Consider the following 14826-nt stretch of genomic DNA (forward strand, 5'->3'; position numbering starts at 1 on the left):
GGTTCAATCGGCAATTTTAGCTACGTTTCGGCTGCCATTTTCAAAATGACCGCCACTACGGTCGAAAATTTTATTTAGGTTTTTTAAGTCGTGCCAATTAAGAATCTGCGGCTCAATTGGAAATTTGAGCCACATATCGACGGGCATTTTCAAAATGGCCGCCACCGCGGTCGAAAATTTAAACTTTTTTCGGTTTCATTGAAATTTGATATCCACGTTTTTTACGCTGCCTCGATTGATAGCAAGCAGTTCAGTTGACAATATCTTTCTCATAAGACGGATCAGGAAACGGAAGGCAACTTCTACACGTTTCGTGTAAACGTGAAATTTAATTATTAGAATGCCATTTCTTACTTTCGAGGTCCGGGTGTTAAAAGAATAGGCTTGCAGCAGCGCTAAGCTTGTCGTAAAAGGCGACTAAATAATGCCCAGAAACCTAGCCGGGGTTAGGCGCTCTGCCCACAGAGCAACTGGGATGTGTGCCCCAGGTGGTGGAATGGGGTACCTCTGGCATGTTACATGCTGGGGTTGTCAGGCTATAAAACGGAAACCTGACCGCAAACCATAGTGGTGCACCGTGTTGGGAAAGATGCCACGTTCCTAGCACGTTAAAGAACCCTACTGAGGTATTCTTCCGGAGTAGGAACCATAGGGTTCCGCCATAGGAGGCTAAATTGCCCGACCCTACCCACCTCTCCCTATTTCCAGTGGCAATCAAAATTTGTCGACCCCATTGTCCTTGTGTCCCATCCCTTTTTCTTTTCATCATCATTTCATGTTCATCGTCTGAATATAACTGAAATATTGCTGCTCGGACGTTAAACCCGAACAAACAAACAAACAAACTTACTTTCGATAATCGATTAGTCATAGTTTATCACAGAAAAGTTCGCATTTTAAAAGTTCTCAACCAAATATATCATCGATTCGTGACGTATGTAAACGCCTAATTGTATCATTTACTTGCTAGTACGTTTCGATGAACAAAATACTGAGAAAGAGGGTGCCATCCATGCTAAAGTATCCTGTGTGAAATACTTTCCATCGGTAAATTTGTTTAATTTAATCCGGGGACATTTTGTGATAGTTGAATGTTTTTCGTGGCCGTTAAATTGTTTCCATATGCACAATCATTCACGTTATAGATGGACCTGTTAGATTATATTGACCGAGGACTTCGTCCTCGGTCAATATAATCTGAATAATTACATATATAATGTATTAAAAGTCCATTATTGATAAATATGAAAAGTGAAAATTACATATGCCAGGTCCGAATTTCGAATACGCAAAATGCAATATTATTTCCAGAATGCGCTTTTAATTGAATATATAAATTACAGACGTTTCGCAGTCAATACGGTAAGGATCCGTTTGAATATAGAGACGGGCTCATATATAACGTACAGTATTGACATTGTTAAAAGTCCATAATTAATAAATATTTTCATAACACGTTAATCGCAATGAATCATGAACTGTTATCGTATTCATTCATTTCTTATATCTAAAGGCTAGAAACCACTAATTCCACTTCCCATAGGCTTCTATGCTTATTTCACAATATTCAATGGCTTCTCTGGACTTTACCTTAACTTTAACCTGCAGAGGACTATATATCAGCATGATTCTACATATGTCAGCTCACAATTCTCAGAATGGCATGTGGGGTAAGCAGACTTGCAGTGCAGTACTGGTCACCGGAAGTGAAGGGTCTATAAATAGCATGGGAAATCCCAGTGTTTTCACAAGATAGGGGTATATTTAGAAATCACTATGGAGATTAGACTTCACATCACAAGAAGCAAAATGCACCTATAAAATATACAGAAATATTTTTCCTTTCAGAAACTGTTTAATTTTTTAAAATAAAATGAGAACTTTTTCACAGCACTACGAGGAACTGGGGGTAATATCTGCGTAGGACTATTTTTGCGTACGTTCCAAATGCTCATTGGTTGAATTGGTGGTCTGTAACCTAAAGTGATCGTATATAGCATTCGTAAATCACTCGTAAAAGTGGCTTCGTGATTAAGTGTTACTAATCTTGTAATTTTTTAAGATTCGTAAGGGATCGTAAGAAACATTCGTGTTGGTGAAGGACTATAAGTATCATGATGCCGTTCGTACGTCCTCAGTTCTAATCCGCAACTCCTCTAAAACCGCTGTTCAAATTAAATAAATCACAAATTATTTATTTCATGATGTAATAGTGCACCCCTCATTTTATTTTTCATCTGAATGACCTTTGGGGTTAAAACTTTCCTTATTAATATAATGCAAAGCATGGACTTAGTCATTTGTCGACCATGGGGACCAACTCACCTAAAACCGTTGTATAAACTTTGATGAAACTTTCATTAATTCTTTATCACATAATGCCATTATGCTGCTCCTGTTTTGTTTTTACATCTGAAGGATGAAAAGCGAAATGTATATAGAGTTCATGGTGTCCGTCCGTTCCTCATTACCTTCGTTCGTTCGTTCGTTCGTGCGTCCCAAATTCTTATCCACAATTTTACTCATCTGAAACCGCTGAATGAAATTAGATGAAACTTTCACAGATTCTGGCTGTATTATATGATGCCATTGCGCACCTTCTATTTTGTTTTTTTTTTCATCTGAAAGCTTAACTCACTTATGGGGTATCCTATACGGTATCTGGGAACGGAAACGGGGGTATCACCAAGTGATCTTTGCTCACAGTTAATGTCATGCATTGTTTCAGATTAAAATGCACTATATAGTGTAGCACTTGAGCCCGCGGTTAACGAAGCTTTATATATATTTTCAAAAGACGGTCCAATTTAGTTTACCTGTTAATATGTTTTAATCAGTTGGTAGCGATATAGGATGTCATTGAATTTATCTTCTTTTCATCGGCATCGACAACAAATAATTGCAACCATTATGCGAATTTACTGATTCAAGAAAACTAAATGATTAAAACTGTTTTCAACAAAAGTATCAAATATCTTTCTAAAAGGGACTGCCCATTAACTCATAGTGGCTCAGTTGAACTCTCCATTGTTATCGCAAAAATACCAAACTCAAAGAACGTTTTATTGTAAAGCTATTTGAAAACGCATTGATTTGAAATCCTGTATTATTATATACCCAATGCACGATATTTGATGCATAAAAACATAAAAACCGAGGAGGACGATGGTGCACAGGAGTTTCGTTTTTTCATTCATTTTTTTCGCCGTCACAAAAAGTGATATAACCTGCAAGCAGCGCGTGCTTACAGTGTATGAAAAAAGAAAAATTGTCGGTACTGGAGATATCCTAAATAAAGAAATAGACTATGTTTCTCTGGAGCAATGTGCTGCCGTCTGTACGGCAGATGATAGCTGTAATGGAGCAAATTATCAGGACGCCATTCGTAGATGTCAGACGCAAAGTACCAGTGCCGATACCATACAAAGTGAAATAGAAACAGCTTTAGTTAAAACAGACGGTAAGTCGCATGCTGCCGTACCAATACGAAAAATATCTAACTGGAACCACACATGTACGCATGATCGCATGAAAATCATATTTCATTTAATTTAACAAGGAGCTGCCCGAAAACTTTGATCCCCACAAACTTTTGTAGGATCATTTCAGCAACTGAAAGTTTTATTCTATCTATCATAGTTTTCAAGATATTGACGGAAAACTGTAAAAGAGTCATTTTTTACCTTTCAATGGCAATAACTCTTACGAGGAGTCGTCTTTGTTCTATTTTTAGTAACAGCAACCATGTTTTTTATGGATAAAAAATCCCCACAATAATTCTATGAAGAATACACAAAGGAACATTCATACCAAGTTTGGTTCTGATTGGCCAAGAAGTGTTAGAGGAGATTTTGGAAATAACATTAAAAACGTCGAAAAAAGGCAACAACTTGGCTTAACAGATTAAAATGAAAATTTGACCATAGATTCCATCATTCTGAACACTTTTAACCATGTCAGAATTTGGCTAAACGTAACAATTTTGGAGATATATGCGAAAAACAACTGTCTGACCCCTATGATCTATTTTTAGTAACGGCGGATAAAAAAATCCCAAATTAGTTCTATGCAGGATACTCCAAGGAACATTCACACCAAGTTTGGTTCCAATTGGTCAAGTAGTGTCAGAGGAGAAGAGTTTTGAATATTTGTTAACGACGCCGACGGACGTCAAGACGTCAAGTGACAGCAATAGCTCACATGGCCTTTGGTCAGGTGAGCTAATAAAAAGGTCCTCCTTGTGGTTTATGTACATGAGCAAAGCATGCAGTTAAGAGTTTCACAAGAACATAAAACACCCTGGACCTATAAGAACATAATTATTTACATAACAATATTAGCAAGAGCTTAATTAATTTAAAAAAAATACAATTCTAAAAAGGCCATTATTGTGCTTTATGCAAATGAGAAAAACCATTGAAGATTTTCTCAAGTGCACAAAAGAACCAGGAACGGTGCATTAGGACTTTGCGAAAAAGCACTACAAGCATCTATTAAAATAAGGGGGTTACTCCTTACCAGTGGAGGGGAGGATTGAGTATTTAAAAGGAAGTGATTAAAAGAAATACAAGATCATGTGTATATATAAAAAGATGCCTGTCCCATGAGTGCAGGACACTCGAAAAATTAAGTATTAATTTTCAAAGATGCACAAAATAAAGAAAATCAATCCGATACAGGTTTTTCATTCTTTTGTGCAAAGAGGCAGAATTCAGAAAGAATATCAGCATCTTCAAAATTTAATAACTATTTTGCTTTGTTTTTGTAACTGCTCTTCTTTATCATAAGTTGATGAGCTGAAAGTTTTATCTTCGTCAGGGTCCTTCTTTTATCAAAACATTTTATATCTACATGTACATCTTTAATATGAATTACTACATTTTACGAAGTATATCACTTCTCTACACACACTGTACAATTACCCAAACAAAAGGAATAACTTACTGTTATCAACTATGCCTTACAATTACCCAAACAAAGGAATAACCTATTGTTATCAACTATGCCTTACAATTACCCAAACAAAGGAATAACCTATTGTTATCAACTATGCCTTACAATTACCCAAACAAAGGAATAACGTATTGTTATCAACTATGCCTTACAATTACCCAAACAAAGGAATAACGTATTGTTATCAACTATGCCTTACAATTACCCAAACAAAGGAATAACCTATTGTTATCAAGTATGCCTTACAATTACCCAAACAAAAGGAATAACCTATTGTTATTAACTATGCACTCAAATTTACTCTTTTTTTCAGTTGCCACTTTACATTACGACTGCAGCTTACTTGACCCACCAACACATATAACAGGCTTGAATCAGGTGTTTGTCGGGAGTTGTACAGGGCTCGATGTGTTCTGTGATTTAGACACTGATGAAGGCGGTTGGCTGGTAAGTCCTATTTTTGTTCGGTACTAAAAACCTTCATGCTATCATTTACCTGCTGATTCATTAAGTACCAGTCCATATAAAATTATAATTGTGTGGTACATGATAGGAGTTGATTTCCCTTTATTGTGTTTTTTTTTTGTATTTATTTTTAACATTTCCGTTCAGAAATTTGAAGTTTTTCTTATATACATTTTTAAACATAACTTGTTTCAGGTCAATAATTTGTGTATATTATTTACAAAATGCTTTCATTGTAGAGAGACTGTCTTTGAAAAACACAAATTAATTATTGTGATGTCTTATTAGTTTTATTTAATAGTTTTACTCGGTATACTTATTCAATATTGCTATACATTGTACATATCTTCTTTAGGCTGATAATTTTATAATTTTCTGCTCCTTTAAAATATATCTACAAATAAATCACGAGAGAAGTTACATAGGAATAGAAATCACAGAAAATAGAAATTAAATTACCTTAAACTATATAGTGGTATACCAGATCCTTTCTAATGAACATATTATTAAGTTCGCAAATTGATATTGGAATCCACCATGTGCCATCCACCCATATATCTGTTTGATACTTATGTTTATCTGTACTTACTTTATTCAGGTGACGAATTTATTCTATTTGTATTTAATCTCATGCTTGTAGGAGTTATTAGTACTCAGATAAAGACCAGGGACATATCCAAAGGTTTTGACAAGGGAGGTTCAGAAATAGGGGTTCCAGGCTTTTGCCAAAATTTTACACGAAATAATCAGAAACCTTTCCAATAAAGGGGGGAAGGGGTTCCGACCCTGGATCTGCCACTAAAGACTTCTTTGTGGGTGACTGTGACTCATATGTTTCTGTAAAAATTCTGCAAAAATGTATGAATGCAGGAAGTTTTATTTTTTCATGAGGGTCTAAAACTATTGACTAAAATGCTTATTTTTTCAATACAACTATCATGAAATACACAACAAAGAACATAAAGTAACTAAAATCATACATACAAAGTAACAAAAGCAAATGAGCAACTCGGACGCCACTAAAACCTGGGAGCATGGACCAGGTGCACCGGTAGAGTAAGCGTCCTCTGCTTTTCTAGAAACACCTGCCGAATTGCTCATAAAAAGCCAAGTCGGCGGTAGACGAAAGAGGAAAGGAAAACTATGACACGTTGAACAAATCAGTTTTCATGGCGCAGATGGATACACCGTAACGATCCACGAGTTCATGATGACAACCATAAAACTTCTGTAGTGATGACTTCAATCTTGTAGCAACATAACCCTATTCCAGAAGCCTATTTGTTAGAATTCTGACGCAATACAAAAAGTCTGTGTAGTTTCGGCAAGCTCTGACATAACGTATGAGTTGTGATATGAACACTCCATACGGAGGTGCTGAAGGAATGTTGCCACAGATGAAAGGAAAGTTGACAAGTCTGAATGAAAAGTCATCACGTTTGTCGTAAAATGTGGTCAATAGTTTTCCTTTACCATCGATTTCTATGTGTAGGTCAAGATATGATGCTGACTTCATAGTGTTTGTAGTATCCTTTATCTCAAGTTTTTTAGGGTAGATGCGATAGGGTCGAGCTTTCAGTTGAATGAAAATATTGTACTCACGGGCGATCTGAATTATGACTTACTTGTGTCCAATAATAACAAGCTTGTTGATATAATTAATATGCTCAATTCAAACAATGTTATAAGTAACGCAACGCGTTTAATGGCAGCGAGTAGCACTTTACTTGACCCGATTAAACTGAGCGATACAATGAATTATAGTTGTTTGATGTATTATATATACCTCAAGATATTAATGACCACAACGTGGCTGTTGTTTTTATAGAATGTCCGTTAAAGGGCTCAGGTCCTATTCAGGGAACTGTATAGTTACATGACAAAGCGTACAAAGAGAAAATTTCATTAAAAATGGAGGCTTTAGATTGGAATGCACTCCTCCAAGACGAAGTAGACGTTGATGAAATGTGTCGTATATTTACTGATAGTTATTTCTCCGTCGCGAGGGAGTGTATTCCAACAAAAGTTGTAACAGTTCGGAAAATGACAAACTCTGGTTTAACAGAACTTAATAAGAGAAATACGTGCACGTGGTCGTTTACTAAGGAAAGCAATTAAATCAAAGTTAGAGAAAGATGTATTAAATTATAAGTGGCAGAGAAATAAAGTCGGTTTTAACTATGAATAAGGATCTATCTATTGTACCAAAATATTTTTCATACGGGCCTAGAAAGCTAAATATACTGATAACCCTACTAAGATATTCTGCATCTTTTCTAAATTATGACCTGCACCGAGTAAATAATAAAACATCACAGTTCCGCTATGGATGTGGTACTAACATGGAAAATGTTGACCACTACCTCTTTCATTGTCCTTTATATCTAGTCCAAAGACAAACTTTGCTTAATAATTAAAACTGACTCTTTGATACTTATCCACTTAATGCAAACATTTTACTATCTGGAAGCCCAGAATTAGCATAAGAAGAAAACATTTGTATTTTTCAGCAGTTTTTTCAGTATATAAAAGGGTCAAAACAAATTTTTGTAGTATTATTTGTAAATGAAACTGATATTTTTTTTAAATTTGTTGCTGTTTTATAGACGTCATCACCTTCTCCAAATTATTTTCTCTCCAGCTAACTTTTAGTTATACTCATAGTAACGTTTACCTCATATAGTGTTAAAGCATGCTCTGTTATTCTATATGTAAATGTATATATTGTATTTAGGAAAGGACTTAATAAGTATGATTTACTTTTGTCCATTTTGTTTTGAGGAAATAAATAGATCGATGTAGATCAACATGTGTTGCCGTAATTATTAACTGATATTTCATACTACAGAATAACTTCCACAATTTGAGAAAAAAAATGAATTGAAAAATGTACTTGTATACCTTATCCTTCAATGTGCATGTATACCTTATCCTTAAATGGATACACCATGTCATTTGTTTGAACAGGTTATTTCAAGAAGAGAAAATGGATTGGAAGACTTCGACCGCTCGTGGACTGAGTATGAGGACGGATTTGGAAGTTTAGAAAAGGAATTCTGGCTTGGTTAAGTACTGTGATACAATGTATTATATACTAGTATAACGAGCATTGGTATGGTGAATGTGTCAAAGAGACAACAACCCCACCGGGACGAAAATGTCAGCAAAAGGTCACCTATTGGTCTTCAATGAACGACGAGGAAAGCCTCACACCACAGGGCAGGTTGCAGCTGGCCCCAAAATATCATCATACGCAGATACAGTGAAAGAGTTGCCCCATATACACAAGTAACGTAAACAATAAATTAAAGGTGAAAACAAAACATACATACCAGAAATTCCTGACTTGGAACAGGCGCAAAAAATGCCTTTAAAATCTGGCCACTGTGAAAAATATTACACAGTTCAAAAAGGTCTGAGTCCCTTGTTACAACGGAAATAAAGAAACCGAATATAAATTATACACAAATGTAAAAAATAGGAACTACTAGCAGTGAACTGACATGCCAGCTCCAGACCAGTTTAAACCTACAGAAAGTTATGTCCCCATCGTATGTAAAATCAATGCCAATTTTTCCCACGTGAGAACCTCGGTACACTTTAAGTTATACAAGGGCACAGCCTATGTCATAAATAGTGCTTTAATTTCTATGTTAAGACCCTATGAGCGAATCAATGTTAATATCAACAATATGCTATCCTTAACAAGTTGACAACAACCTCATAACTATATCCACTACGAATGAGTCTATTCAACGGTTTAATTAACTGTTTGGGTGAGTATATCGAGCTTTCCGTGCTTTGTGTTGAATACCACCGTAAAACAAAGTGCGAGAGATACCTGCACTTAGTAATCTCTTACAAGTACATATGTATTTGAGAATGAGTTCCTTGTATCCGTTGAAAAATTTGTGAATGTTTTTACGATGTTGTGATATCGGAAACCTTGATGTAGTAATTTCTCGGTTATATAAAGATTCGTTTCGTTAAAATCCGAAACATTGCTACAAATACGAGCAAATCGAGCCAATTGTGAAATGATGGTGGAAATGTTCGGAAGGGTCTTTATTTATCCTTCCCATAAATTGTGATTTATAACAGTACAGAATGAGGTCCACAACAAGTGATACACAATTGTTCCCCATGGGAATTCCAAAAACTTGACGATAAACGGTTTCGTCAAAGCGTTAGAACATATTGTCTAACAGAAATTCGAGTGTTGTAGGCACACCAAAAGAAGTCCAGTTAACATAGTTTTTATGTTCTTCATTATCAAAATGAACTAAAAGTATTCAAACAAATATATTCACATCCCGATTTTTTGAATGACCATTTGATAAGATATGTGATCGAATTTTTGTTTTTTTGAGATAATGTTGAAATGAAGTGTATAAAGTTGAAAAGTCATAACTTTGAACAGATTCGAAAGTTACAGTTTGTATATTACTTATGTTTTAATTTATGTATATTTGAACTGAGGACATATTAATGTATTTTTGTTAGTTTTCTGTAAATGTTCTTACCTCGGTTACCAGGCTAAGCGTATTCACTATTGGTCTTCATCGGCAGGCGATGACAACTTATCCACCTTTTACATTTCAAGCAACGAGATAATCCATTTGTTGACAAGCAAAGGCTGATTATGAACTAAGTGTAGATATTGATGACTTTGAGGACCAACACCGATATGCAAAATATCAGATATTCAAGGTCAATGGACCACGGGATAAGTACCGTCTGACCATTGGAGATTACAGTGGGAACGCAGGTAACTAAGATCTATAAAACCTGTATAAATCAATGCAACGCGGTTAACTAAGGTCTACCAAACTTGTATAAATCAGTGGGAACGCGGTTAACTAAGGTCTACCAAACTTGTATAAATTAGTGGGAACGCGGGTATTTAAGGTATATCAAACCTGTATGAATCAATGGGAACGCAGGTATTTAAGGTCTATCAAACCTGCATGAATCAGTGGGAACGCGGGTATTTAAGGTCTATCAAACCTGTATAAATCAGTGAGAACGCGGTTAACTAAGGTGTATCAAACCTGTTTAAATTAGTGGGAATGCGGGTAACTAAGGTCTATCAAACCTGTATGAATCAGTGGGAACGCGGTTAACTAAGGTCTATCAAACCTGTTTAAATTAGTGGGAATGCGGGTAACCAAGGTCTATCAAACCTATATAAATCAGTGGGAACGCGAGTAACTAAGGTCTATCAAAACTGTATGTATGGCAAGACAAAGTGGACAAAAATGAGTATTTTCTAATATTAAAAAAAACCATTTTACAATATTACAAATTCATTTTCTAATATTACAAATTAGAATATTAAAAACTTGATTGAATTTTTAATAGTAAAAAGCGACTTTTAAATTTTAGAAAGTGATTTTCTTACATAAAATGTATTTGTCGTATTCAATTACGATTTTATAATATTAGAAAATCATTTTGTAATATTAAAAAATGTGACTGATTTTGCAATATAGCAAAGTGATTTTTTAATATTACAAATTCACTTTCTAATATTATAAATTCATTTTCTAATAGTACATATTCAATTTGCAATATTACAAAATGAATTTTAATATTACAAAATCTTTTCTAACATTAAAAAAATGATTTTGTAACATAACAAATTCATTTTCTAATATCTAAAATTGATTTTTGTCCACTTTTGCTTGCCATATGTATGAATCAGTGGGAACGCGGGTATTTAAGGTCTATCAAACCCGAATCAGTAGGAAAATTGGCAACTGTCTATAAAACCTGTATAACTGAGTAGTAACGCGAGTAACTAAAGTCTATCAAACCTGTATAAATCAGTGGGAACGCGAGTAACTAAGGTCTATCAAACCTGTATAAATCAGTGGGAACGCGAGTAACTAAGGTCTATCAAACCTGTATAAATCAGTGGGAACGCGAGTAACTAAGGTCTATCAAACCTGTATAAATCAGTGGGAACGCGAGTAACTAAGGTCTATCAAAACTGTATGAATCAGTGGGAACGAGGGTAACTAAGGTCTATCAAAACTGTATGAATCAGTGGGAACATTGGTAACTGTCTATAAAACCTGTTTAAATTAGTGGGAACGCGGGTATTTAAGGTCTATCAAAACTGTATAAATCAGTGGGAACGATGGTAACTGTCTATAAAACCTGTTTAAATTAGTGAGAACGTGGGTATTTAAGGTCTATCAAACCTGTATGAATCAGTGGGAACATTGGTAACTGTCTATAAAACCTGTTTAAATTAGTGGGAACGCGGGTATTTAAGGTCTATTAAACCTGTATAAATCAGTGGGAACGCGAGTAACTAAAGTCTATCAAACCTGTATAAATCAGTGGGAATGCGAGTAACTAAAGTCTATCAAACCTGTATAAATCAGTGGGAACGCGAGTAACTAAGGTCTATCAAACCTGTATAAATCAGTGGGAACGCGTGTAACTAAGGTCTATCAAAACTGTATGAATCAGTGGGAACATTGGTAACTGTCTATAAAACCTGTTTAAATTAGTGGGAACGCGGGTATTTAAGGTCTATCAAAACTGTATAAATCAGTGGGAACGAGGGTAACTGTCTATAAAACCTGTTTAAATTAGTGAGAACGTGGGTATTTAAGGTCTATCAAACCTGTATGAATCAATGGGAACGCAGGTATTTAAGGTCTATCAAACCTGCATGAATCAGTGGGAACGCGGGTAACTAAGGTCTATCAAACCTTTATAAATCAGTGAGAACGCGGTTAACTAAGGTCTATCAAACCTGTTTAAATTAGTGAGAATGTTGGTATTTAAGGTCTATCAAACCTGTATGAATCCGTGGGAACGCGAGTAACTAAGGTCTATCACACCTAGAAGGAGGATTTTCATGTTTTACTGATAATTTCAAATTTCTCATGTAAGGTTAAATATAGGTAAAAAATGTTTGTCCAAAAGAAGAGAAAAACATTTATTTTTGCTTTATGGGCCTCAACTTTTTTAATAGCATAGATTTTTAACTTAGACTTTCAGTTAGAAGGGTTCTAACTTTCTACATGAATAATTGACAATTTCTAACCCTAACCCTGGGCTTGACTTTTTATGAGCAACTCGGCGGGTGTTTCTAGAAAAGCAGAGGACGCTTTCCCTACCGGTGCATCTGGTCCATGCTCCCAATTTTTAGTGGAGTATGAGTTGCTCATTTACTTTTGTTACTTTGTATGTCTTATTTTGTTTTTTTATGTTCTTTGTATGTCAGTTTTCCATGTCTTGTTTTTGTCCCTGAATAACATTCTTTTGATTTCTGCTAGAATCTTTGTTCCCTTGATACTCGTTCAAGACCAGGCAGTAGTGACTTTCAGTGTTTGATTGTATTAGGTTTTATGTTGTAGGTTTGTAAACCAGTTATTCAGTACTCGTGCTATTTCCTATCTTTCGTGTCCATTAATATTTATTTCAGCCAACGCGATGATATATAATTATTTATTTATTGTAGCATAGGTGTTGTACTTTATTGCGGGGAATGTTTAGGGTATGGTTCGTTAGCATGTTTAACCAGTCACAACACTGCTACCAATTTACACGTGGCTTATACTTTGTTTCTAGGAGACCCCTTCCTTTTAAACGCCGCACTATTTTTTTCCACTTCACAGTTTCCTGTCAAGGAACAACCATTTGCAGGTATTAGTATATTTTCTGGGAAGCATCAAATTGACTTGTAAATAACCACTGTCAAGTTTATATTTTCCAGCAGACAGTTTCCCGGCCAGCAACAACCAAATATTTCGCAGGGCAGGAACGAACTATTTTTTTTCCAGTATATGATTTTCGGAGTGTTTTTATTTATTCTATGATACATTTCTCGGGCCAGTATCGACCTATTTTTTTTCAGTGTTTGTATATTTCCGACCAATTTGTTAACTTTTGTACATATTCCTTAGGCTTCTGGAATAGGGTTATGTTGCTACAAGATTGAAGTCATCACTACAGAAGTTTTATGGTCGTCATCATGAACTCGTGGATCGTTATGGTGTATCCATCAGCACCATGAAAACTGATTTATTCAACGGGTCATAGTTTTCCTTTCCTCGTTTGTCTACACCGGACTTGACTTTTTTATGAGCAACTCGGCGGATGTTTCTAGAAAAGCAGAGGACGCTTACCCTACCGGTGCACCTGGTCCATGCTCCCAGTGTTTAGTGGAGTCCTAGTTGCTCATTTGCTTTTGTTACTTTGTATGTATGATTTTAGTTACTTTATGTTCTTTGTTGTGTATGTCTGTTTTCCATGTCTGGTCTTTGTCCCTGGATTACATTCTTTTGATTACCCTATAACCTTGATTCCCTTGATTACTCTTCCAGGAGACAGTTTCCAGACAAGCAACAACCAACAATTTACAACAAAAGACCAAGACAATGTCAACTGGAGCCATAATTGTGGCTTCTATTGGGGAGCATGGTGGCACAATAGTTGCTCGGATTGTAACTTTAATGGAAATTATTTCCAGGAAGGAACACACATTGGCACCCAGGGCGGACTTGTATGGAAAACTTTCCATACTCGGTATTCACTTAAGAAAACTGTGATGATGATCAAAAGACTGAATATTTAGAATTAGATGTTGTCGTTGACCTCTCGCATGTATATGTATTATACGATTTAATCTCTTAGTCAAATACAATTAAGAATACTAAAACTTACAGCTAATGGCATCTTTTTGCGACTTCGGTCAAAATGTCTGAGAGAAGAATAATTTGCCCATAAGTCGTCACCGTGACATGATTGACAATATTGGGCGCCTGTTTACAATATGATCAGCGACATCCACTCCGTCATAATTAACCTTCCTCTTACACCGTGCTTAACCTTCGACGAGCAACACGGGAAACAAGAATTGCTCGCCCTTCCGAAGCACCTTAGTTCACTCCAGTTTTCAGAAGGATTCATGTTTTGTTCCTCCTATGTTGTTCTTTTGGTGTTAATGTCTATTGATTGTTGTTTGTACCTTCAATGTTGTTTCTGCTTCTTATGTAAACAACGTAAATGAATCATACAACAGTTGTCATAGACATTTACAGCAAACAATTTTAGGATCACACAAGAAAGTAATGTTTACTAAAAATTAAAAAAAAAGAAAATACTTCTCTTTCAGATTTAAAGATAGCATTTGAAAAACCTAAAAAATGAAAGAGGAACACTTTTATAAAAAATTATATAAATGCTAATTTGGAACGAAGTAAACTCAACTCTACCTCAGAAAATTAAAAAAAAGTTTTATTCTATTTTGAAAAAAAACTATATATGTAATTCCATTCTATTTAAAAAAAAACTATATATGTAATTCCACATTTTGTTATAGTAATTCAATTACCAGTAAGGTTTACGGTTCTCTTAGATTTTAATTACTGAAACAAGAAAACACCG

Source organism: Perna viridis, chromosome 3, assembly GCF_037379345.1.
Source record: "Perna viridis isolate PV_CMFRI_1.1 ecotype Kerala chromosome 3, ASM3737934v1, whole genome shotgun sequence".
NCBI lineage: Eukaryota > Metazoa > Mollusca > Bivalvia > Mytilida > Mytilidae > Perna > Perna viridis.